The sequence below is a fragment of the Thamnophis sirtalis genome, unplaced genomic scaffold, assembly GCF_051295495.1.
Source record: "Thamnophis sirtalis isolate CommonGarterSnake01/CBP01778 unplaced genomic scaffold, rThaSir2_p1.2 scaffold_8, whole genome shotgun sequence".
Lineage (NCBI taxonomy): Eukaryota > Metazoa > Chordata > Lepidosauria > Squamata > Natricidae > Thamnophis > Thamnophis sirtalis.
Window position 1 is genome coordinate 46667199 of NW_028261388.1, and position 9679 is coordinate 46676877.

The 9679-nt window shown below is 40.6% G+C and overlaps 1 pseudogene; it reads left to right on the plus strand.

The window, feature by feature from the left end:
• The first annotated feature begins 2793 nt into the window (after nt 1-2793).
• Nucleotides 2794-2939, plus strand: LOC148044388 (U2 spliceosomal RNA; annotated as a pseudogene).
• The last annotated feature ends 6740 nt before the right edge of the window (nt 2940-9679 follow it).

Sequence of the window (9679 nt, forward strand, 5' to 3'; positions counted from 1 at the left end):
TTTGTGGCATCTGCTCTATATGCAAGGTCATACAAAGTAGTCTTGCGAATAATGGTTTCCCCCGCAATATGTTTAATCAAGATCTACTTGAACTTTCTTTAAATAATATTTGTGCGCAGGCAAGGGAAAGTGTATAGGAAAGTGTATTGATTTGAATATATAAGATAAATGTGTACTTAAATGTCTTACTGAATCCATGACTGGAAGATGTTCCAGAAATTTTATTAATGTATCCTGTGCAACAGACATGGACTACTCAAAACTAATCTCTCTTGACACACATTTATTTAAGAAGGAAGTTGTTACTAGTGCTATTGAAATAAACATTGTTCACCCATGTTTACATCTCCACTATTGAGAGAAGACACCATGTTAGGGCCACAATTTATTTATCAAAATAATTTAGCACAATCAAGGGGTGCAATAAACTAAATCACATAGGCCAAGGATCATTCAGCGTGCTGATTGACAAGGTCTCGGGGTAATTGATTGAAATTCTGTTTGGAATTGGCTGCTAGAACTTTTTCTCATTTGCCATAACTTACTTAGTCTCAAGCAGTCTAAATTCAATTAATTAAAATTTCAGAATAAAGTCATGCTCAGGCTTTCAAAAGAGGAACCACTATTGCTTCCCATGTCTGCTCCTACCATTTTTATTTCATTTGTTGTTTTAAATATTTTAATCAGCTCAGTTTTATAGTTTTAATCTGATTTTATGTGTCATTTGGTCTTTGACTAGGAGCCACTGAAAATTGGTTAAAATACAGATAGATAGATGATAGATGGATAGATGGATAGAGGATAGAGAATAGCATGGCATGGCATGGCATGGCATAGCAGCATTGGAAGGGAGCTTGGAGGTCTTCTAGTCCAGCCCCATGTTCAGGCAGGAAACTCTGTCCATTTCAGACAAATGGCTTTGCAATCTCTTCTTAAAAACTGCCAGTGTTGGAACACCCACAACTTCTGGAGGTGGGTTGTTCCACTGAATAATTATTCTGTCAGAAAATTTCTCCTTAGTTTTAGGTTGCTTCTCTCCTTGATAATAGCAATAGCACTTAGACTTATATACTGCTTCATAGTGCTTTATAGTCCTCCCTAAGTGGTTTACAGAGTCACCATAGTCTCCAACAATCTGGGTCCTGATTTTACCAACCTTAGAAGGATGGAAGGTTGAGTCTACCTTGAGCCCTGTCGGGATCGAACTCCTGACAGTGAGCAATGAGTTAGCCTGCAGTACTGCATTCTAACCACTGTGCCATTAGGGCTCCTAAGACAGACAGACAGACTGACTGACCGACCGACCAACTAACCACCCAGTCCCTTTACCAAAAAACACAACAGCCGCTAAGAGCATAATGGGCTTATGATGGGCTTATGATGGGCTTGTATTTCTATTTCAGATGCAGCACACACACTTTATAAGACATAGTAGAAGGACAATAGAACAAATCATATAGAATGTGGCAAGATATTTCGATGAAATATATAATTTCAGATACGCTTTTTTCCCTTCAGTATTCAGGCCAAGCCTTAATACTGTTTCAAACTAAGTTTTACCCATATCTCTTATTGAGTAGATCTAGGATTTGGAACAAAATCTGTGCAATAAATCAACTTCTATAATTATTGTTAGATTGTATCTTTTAGGCAGTAGACATGTTTGGGGACTTTGCTTTACAAGGCTGAAGAAATCTTGTTTAAGTAAATGTGGAATTGCATTTTATATTTTACATCATTTCCTAAACTGATTTAGAATTTTACTAAAACTACTGGAGGATAATTTCAATTATCAGTTTTCTTTTCTTTCAGTTTGAAATTGGGCTATTTATTTGTTAGTAATTTTAGTAATTTTAAAATCTTCATTGATTTTAAACCATGATGACAGCTTTTAATATTTCCTGGATGATAAAATGATATGTACCCAGTAGATTCAGCTAATTCTATAGATGTGATGGACTTCTACAGACATTCTGCAGATATTGCTGGGTTCTTTAATATAACTATACCTGGTTTTTATTAATTAACTACTAATAATCAATGACAAAAACATATTAAGGCCTAAGATACCTTTGGAATTTCTTCAATTTTTCTGCAGTGAAGGTCACATTGGCTATATTGTCATTTCAAATATAAGAGGCCTTCATTTTTTAAAAAAATGTGCTCATGTGTGTCTTTTCTTTAACCTTCTTTGTGTTTCTTTTATGATTCACTTTGGCAGCAATTATTAACATTTTGTTTTATTGCTGCTTCACTGCCCCTTGAGTTATAGCAAGGTGAAAAATGAATAGGTATGCAATATATACAGTGTTGTTTGGATCAATGAAAACTCTGAGCAGTAGGAAGAATATTAATTTATTAATGAATGGTAAGGACACTTGATGGCAGTTATGTTTTACAAAATATTTTAATTTACTAGATTTAAGAACATAAGTGAACCTAGCCACAGTAGACAACGTAGAATAATTTGAATAGCCCATAAGAAATTGACCTGAAAATGCATTAAAGAACAAGTGGGACTTTTTATCTTTACCACAGATCCACAGATCTGTACAGGAAAACATGTACAATCACATTTTCTATAGAAGCCCTACAAAACATTATGCAGAGCAAGTTTCTATTTCTTACTTTATTTTACCATGTAAAGTAGTCTATGGGCAGGATCTACAGTATACATTGCTTGGAATAATAATCAGAGTATCAACATCATGGATGGGGTTGAGCAAAATTTATAAATTGTATAAGCCAGCCTAACACAAACACTAATTCACTTGATTATTTTGTTGGCACCCAATCGCTTCTCGGCCTTTTGGTTAAGATCAAGTGTAGTATCATATTTATACAGTAGTTCTGATTGTATCTACATTGCATAAAATTTGTATTTATAAATATAAACCTTTTTTCCACCTACTTACAAAAAGCTCAAAAGAGGACAAATTTTATTTGATTTAGGTGTTTATTTAATAAGGGAATACTATAATCAGTTATAGCTTAATGATAAACCCTAAAAATTTATGATTGTGACTTAGAGATTTATAGATACCACTGCCTACTAACTTAACTAATTAACTCCTGTTAATACAAAAACCCCTACAATAATAAACTATTATGTCCTCACTAGCTCTTGACCTTTGCCTTTGTTTTCTCAAGTTTTTTGTACAAAAACATTTGTTTTCAACCTCGTTCCAATATTGTCTCCTTTAACACCAATAAAGTCTCTTTTTTTACTTCCCCCTTTATGTTAGCATAGTTGTACATAGTTAGCATAATTGTTGAAACAATTAAGGCACTAGGGAACAGGCTGTTCCTTCCTCCCTGCATTCCTCTATAGCAGTGTTGGTGAACCTTTTCGGTACCCAGTGCCGAAATGGGAGTGCGTGCATGTGTGTGTACCAGAAACCGGAAGAGCAGCTTCCCAGTGCACATGTACATTCCTGGAAGATAATTTTCTGGTTTCCAGTGTGCGCATGCACACCAGCCAGCTGGTCTTCGCATGTGGATGCATGTCAGAAACCAGAAGACTAGGTGGCCAGTGCACATGTGAGCACCGGAAACCAGAAGGTCATCTTCCCAGTGCGCACATGCACACCAGCTGGCTGCTCTTCTGGTTTCTGGCGCTCCCACGTGAATGAAGACCAGCTGGCCAGTGTGCAGGAACCCAGAAGATCAATGGGTGCCCAGAGATGGCTCTGCATGCCACTTCTAGCATGTGTGCCATATGTTTGCCATCATGGCTCTATAGGTTCATAGGGGAAATTTCAGGAATGAAACAATGAGCATTAAGCTTCCTTGACACTACATTGCAAGACTCCTACATTTCAACTTTCAATATTTTTTTTAAAGCAATAGGAATAGAAAAACTTTGCAGTGATTAAGGATTGTAAATCAAGGGCATATGCTTCACCAAGTCTGGACAGAAACTAAAAGTGACCCCATTGGGAAATACATGGATTGAAAATAGTTCTCTGGCTTCAGAAGTAACCATCAGACCAGTTTCAAGACATTTTAAAAAGCCATGGGTATGCAGTGGTTACAATGCAGTATTGCAGACTAATTCTGCCGACTGCCAGCAGTTTGATCCTGATTGGCTCATTCTTCCGAAATGGGTAAAATAAGGAGCCACATTGTTGGGGCAATATGCTGACTTTGTAAACTTCTTAGAGATGGCTGTAAATTACTGTGACCTGTTATATAAATCTAATTGTTATTGCTATTTAAAAGAACAAATACCAACAATTCTCAAGCAGAAAAAGAAAACATACAAATCCAGCTTTTACTTTTCTTTAAACAGTATGTTATGTAATTGGAGTTGAAGAACTTGACTGAAATTCAGAGTTATTTTCTTTGAAAAATTAGTATGAGTTTAGATAAGAATCACACTCCATCTTTGAAGTATGGAATAACTTGTATGAATTATTGCTACATTATGGCTTCTCACCAAGATTTTAGTAGTTATCATTATTTATCAGCAATATGCTGTAGTCACAATGGAAACTTTACCCCTTAGGATGACAGCAATTATGAATTTTACAGAGTCACAATGCCCTGCACCTGAAGCAACCTTGTTTTACTAAGAGTTTTCTTGTCACCATACATCATTGCCAGAAATCCAATTAAATGATCCTTGACCTTTGGGACAAAAATTGTAGGTGCTACATTGAATAGCAAGCTCCCCACAAGAAACTAAAATCTAGAGTAGAATTGCAATCTTTTGAGACATTGTAATTAGGAGTCAGCAATCAATCAATTTAAAAGTTTCCTCTTATTTATTACACTTAATTATACTCTATACTTAAATCCATTTATTTTGCATATGTTCAATACATTTCAAAACCTCTTTATTTATATGTAAAATTTAAGATAAAATTCCTTGTCTTGCCTTTTCTTGCCTCTGAATGTAATGAGTTTAATTAAGAAAGATGAAATTATATTAATTTTTAAAGTGAACAATAATATCATTCAGATTGAAAAGGTAAATTATATATTTATTTTCTTATTCAAATATAAGCAACTATTTAACAGTGAACTACATTGTATATAGCAATGCTAACTGGAAGCAAATATTAGGTTCCAAATCCTTGTCTAGGCTTTTCTCCATATTAGATTATTTCCTGATAGAGTAGTCTTTTCTCTCAAAATTATAATTCCAAGATCTGTTACAGTTCTAATCAGTTCTTTCATTATGAGAAATGTTAATATCAACAGGGTGGGGCTGTTAGGATATTGTAATGCAAAAATGGATTTATATTTCTAGGGATGTGTTATAAAGTTTCCTTAGTATCAGTTTAAGAGGGAGATTGTATAACAATTTTTCTACCCTCATGAATTTTCTTCCTCTGAAAATCATGAAAATTAGTATTCTCCCTGTCTCTCTGCAGGTTCTTAACTTGTTTATAGAATGGTTAAAGGTCTATAATCTTTCATAGGTGTCAAGAAAAAAAGTTTTTGGCACCAGTACAAGTGATGTAGGTTTGGTATTGCAAGATTATCTGGGAAGACTTCTAACCTGAGGAAATGGACAGAGTTCCTTATGCTGTTAGTTTGGCCACATCTGTGTTAGATCTGTGGCCCTCCTCATTTGTTCTGTAGGCGTGTCTTGGGCGTGACTTGGTGGGTGTGGCTTGTGGTCATGTGACTGGGTGGTGTGGCCAAATCATCACTTATTTGCACAAAACAACACTTTACACAAAAACAACACAACTGGCTCACACACAACACAGAAGTAGTTGCACCTCACATCAAAGAGCCCCTGCAACAAGCAGGAAACTCATAGAATCACAAACAGCTTAAAAAGCAACTTTCACGCTTTACACAAAACAACATTGTGCAACACACTCACAATGCAACATTGTGCAACTCACACACAATGCAAAAGCAGCTGTACCTCACAGAAACTGGCCCCTGCAACAGATTTAACAGAGCCACAAAGAGTTCAAAAAGCAACTTTCACACTTAACAAAAGCACAATGCCATTGTGCAACTCTCACACAATGTAAAAGCTCACAAAATGTCCCCTGCAACAACAAGCAGAAAACTCACACTCACAGTGAACTCACAAAACCAACTATCAAGAGCACAAAATGTCACATAAAGCTTGGTGTGATTTTGTGTGTTTGTGTAGTGAGTGTGAAACACTAGACAAACACAGAAAATCTCAGAAAGCTGCACAAATATAAAAATATAAAAGCAGTTAAAACTTTAGAAATTTTAAATGGTTATTATTTTCTAAAAGAAAAAATTCCTTAAAAAAAACCCCAAGTAACCTTTTTTTTAAAAAAGTAAAAAAAAAAACACAACCCACTTACTTATCTGACCCCCTCCTCCGTCCAGTAACCACTGCCGAGACAAGCTTAACTGGAATGTACTTTAATAGCAAGAAACCAAAACCTCGGTGGCTGAAAGCCAAGCATAACAAACAGATAAGGACCTTGGCAGCAACTCAGACAAACTCGGGCAGCAATAAACACAGATAAGGCTTGGCAGCAATCTAGCCTGCCAAGCTCACACAAAGTTATCCGACATTCGATTCTGTGTTGACTTCTGCAAAGAGGGGCGTGTGCACAAATAGCTTTTTATAGTCTGGAGAGGAGCCTAATGACCACCAGCTGAGCGCAATTACCTCCTGTAATTGCGTAATTGTTCCTGACGCCTAGTAGCTCTTTGATGGTGTGCATCCAGGAACAACTCACTACTGGTGTCCGGCTCACTCCCTTGTCTCCTCCCCATTGGTCCAAGGCTCAGGTGCCTCCTGGTGGTTAACCAGCCTCTCTGTGCCCTGCTCAGAGTTGGAACCCTGTCCAGGGTTCTCCACATCCTCCAGAGCCAACTCATAGGGCCCCTCGCTATTGGAGTCTGGTGGCAGCTCCAACAGCTCCTGCTGGGCCACAACACTTACCCAATTGAAGGCACAAGGAAGGCAGGCAGGCAGATTCAGTTGTTAACAGATGAAATAGATTGGAGACAGAAAGCCGGGGATTTCAAAAGCAGCTGAGCAGCCGAACAGCAAGACAGGCTTTCTTCAAACAACAAGTCAGCTCATGATTCCATCCGAAGAGCGAAGGTAAGCAAGCTGGAAGCTGGGGGGAGGGGGGGTTGGTAGTTAGCAAGGTGGCTTAGCCAGGCCAGGCAGGTGAGCCCAGGGACCCGGGGGAGGGGGAAACCATGCTAGGCCACAACCAGCAATGCTTACCTTTTTGAGTGGGCGGCTGTCAACGAGGCTGCTTAGAAATTCTAGGAGAGGCTTCTGATTGAGCAGAGATTGGTGAACCGAGTAGCTAGGCCATGTGGCAAATGACCTTATATAGGGGGCTAGTGGGGTGGAAGTGAAGTGCTATGTGGCCGGAAACGAAGCGCCATGTGGCCGAAAGCAATGAGGGAGGGGGAAAGCAGGTGATTGGGCAACCGGGCAAAGGCGGGTTGCCCAGAGGATTTTACCCCTATATCAAACATGTAATCAATCATGAGTCCCTTTGCACCAATAACAGATCTAGATCCATCCCACACTGAATTCCATGGATTCTTATCTACCACCAATTTGCATTAGTAGTTCAGATTCTTGTAGAAAGTATTAGCATGCAATAAACCTATTGTATATTCATTCAAACTGCCTGGACTCCTGATTTCCTGCACTTGATAAATAGTAATTTGATGGTTTGGACCATTTTTAGTTGTGATTGGGAGGACACCATAGTTAGTTGATATTATTTTAGCAGTAATAATAAAGTTATGATTATGATGTATTAGAATTGTTGTCCACTTCCAGAGTTACTTTAGCAAGTCAGTAATTTCAAGGAAATAGCATATCTACAATCAAAAATCAGTATTTAGACATAATCAGGTCAAAATCAAGTCCTAAATCCTATAGAAAGATAATAGGACCAGAAACAAGCAGTTCATTCTAGTAAATCCCAAAGTGTTACTGAATTTGCCATTAAAGATTAAGCCAAATTTTCTACAGAACATGTGAGTAAAATGTTCAGAGGTATTTATTGCAATTGAAACTAGTGTAACCAGTTTATACTGTACTTTACACTACACACTATATATTATAATCAATTATTTTTTCTCTTTGATGCATGATATATGGGATAGCTTAGTTTATGTAATAAATAAAAGAAGCACAAAACATCACTGTTATCTGTTTCCTTATAATCCCTTTATATAGGGGATATTCGTGTAGGACACACATGAAACTCTGAAACCTGGCTGGGCACAGAAGGAGGAGTCCCCCTTGTAGAGATGTGCCCAGAGGGATTTCAGGTGCTTCATCAGCCGAGAGCCCAGAGAAGGGGTGGCGGTGTGGCTATTGTTATCCGAGAGTCTCTGTTACCTCGTAGGGTCCCTGCTCCGGAGCTTGTCGGGTGTGAGTCCCTGCTGATAAAGTTGGACCTCAGGGGTCAAGTGGGTTTGCTGCTAACGTACCTGCCTCCCAACTGCGTTGCAGCATCCCTCCCCTCGCTCCTCGAGTCAGTAGCCGAGCTGGCAGTTGAGCTCCCCAGGCTTATAGTTCTGGGGGACTTTAACTTGCCATCGCTCGGTGAACGCTCTGATGGGGCGCAGGAGTTCATGGCTTCCATGGCAGCCATGGGCTTGACCATGGTCAGACCACTGCCTACTGAGGCTTGACTTCCGGAGGCCAAACCCCCACCATAGGGAGGAGGAACCGACCAGGTGGTTCTGCCCCAGGCAACTCATGGACCCTTTGAGGTTCCAGACGGAGCTTGGGGTAATTCCTGATGCTCTCGCCCACAGTTCGGTGGAGGCTCTGGTTGCAGCCTGGTATTCGGCGGCATCGGGGTCTCTCGACCGGATTGCGCCACTACGGCCCCTCCGGGCTAGTGGATCCCGGAGACCTCCTTGGTTTACCGAGGAACTCCGGGAGAAGAAGCGCCGGAGGAGATGCCTAGAGCACCTGTGGAGGTCCGATAAGTCCGAGGCGAACCGAGCACTTCTGACCACCTGCACCAAAGACTACATCCGGGCATTAAGAGATGCCAAAAGAACGCATATCTCTGTCTTGGTTGCGTCCGCCGAGTCACGCCCAGCCGCCCTGTTTAGGATCACCCGTTCCCTCCTTAATAGGAGGGATCTGGGAGATCCCTTGCAGGGTAGGGCTGAGGACTATGCCCAGTTCTTGGCGGACAAAGTTGCTCGGTTTCGGTCGGACGTGGACTCCACCACAGTAGATCCAGCCGAGACACAGGGGGATTACTTGGCAAGCCATCTCTGGGTTGAGTTCCAGGATGTTGCCTCCGGGGATGTGGACAAGGCCATTCGAGCTGTAAGTGCCTCCACCTGTATTATGGACCCGTGTCCCTCCTGGCTGGTTGCCAACAGCAGGGAGGTGACACATGGCTGGATCCAGGCGGTCGTGACCGCCTCCCTTCGGGAGGGGCACTTCCCCGCCGCACTTAAAGCGGCGGTGGTGAGACCCCTCCTGAAGAAACCATCTTTGGATCCAGCCATTTTAAACAACTATCGTCCTGTCTCCAACCTCCCCTTTATTGGGAAGGTTGTTGAGAAGGTGGTGGCCTTTCAGCTTCAACGGGCCTTGGAGGAAGCTAGTTATCTTGACCCCTTCCAGTCCGGCTTCAGACCTGGTTACAGCACAGAAACCGCTTTGGTCGCATTGACCGATGATCTCTGGAGGGCCAGAGATGGAGGCCACGCGTCCATCCTG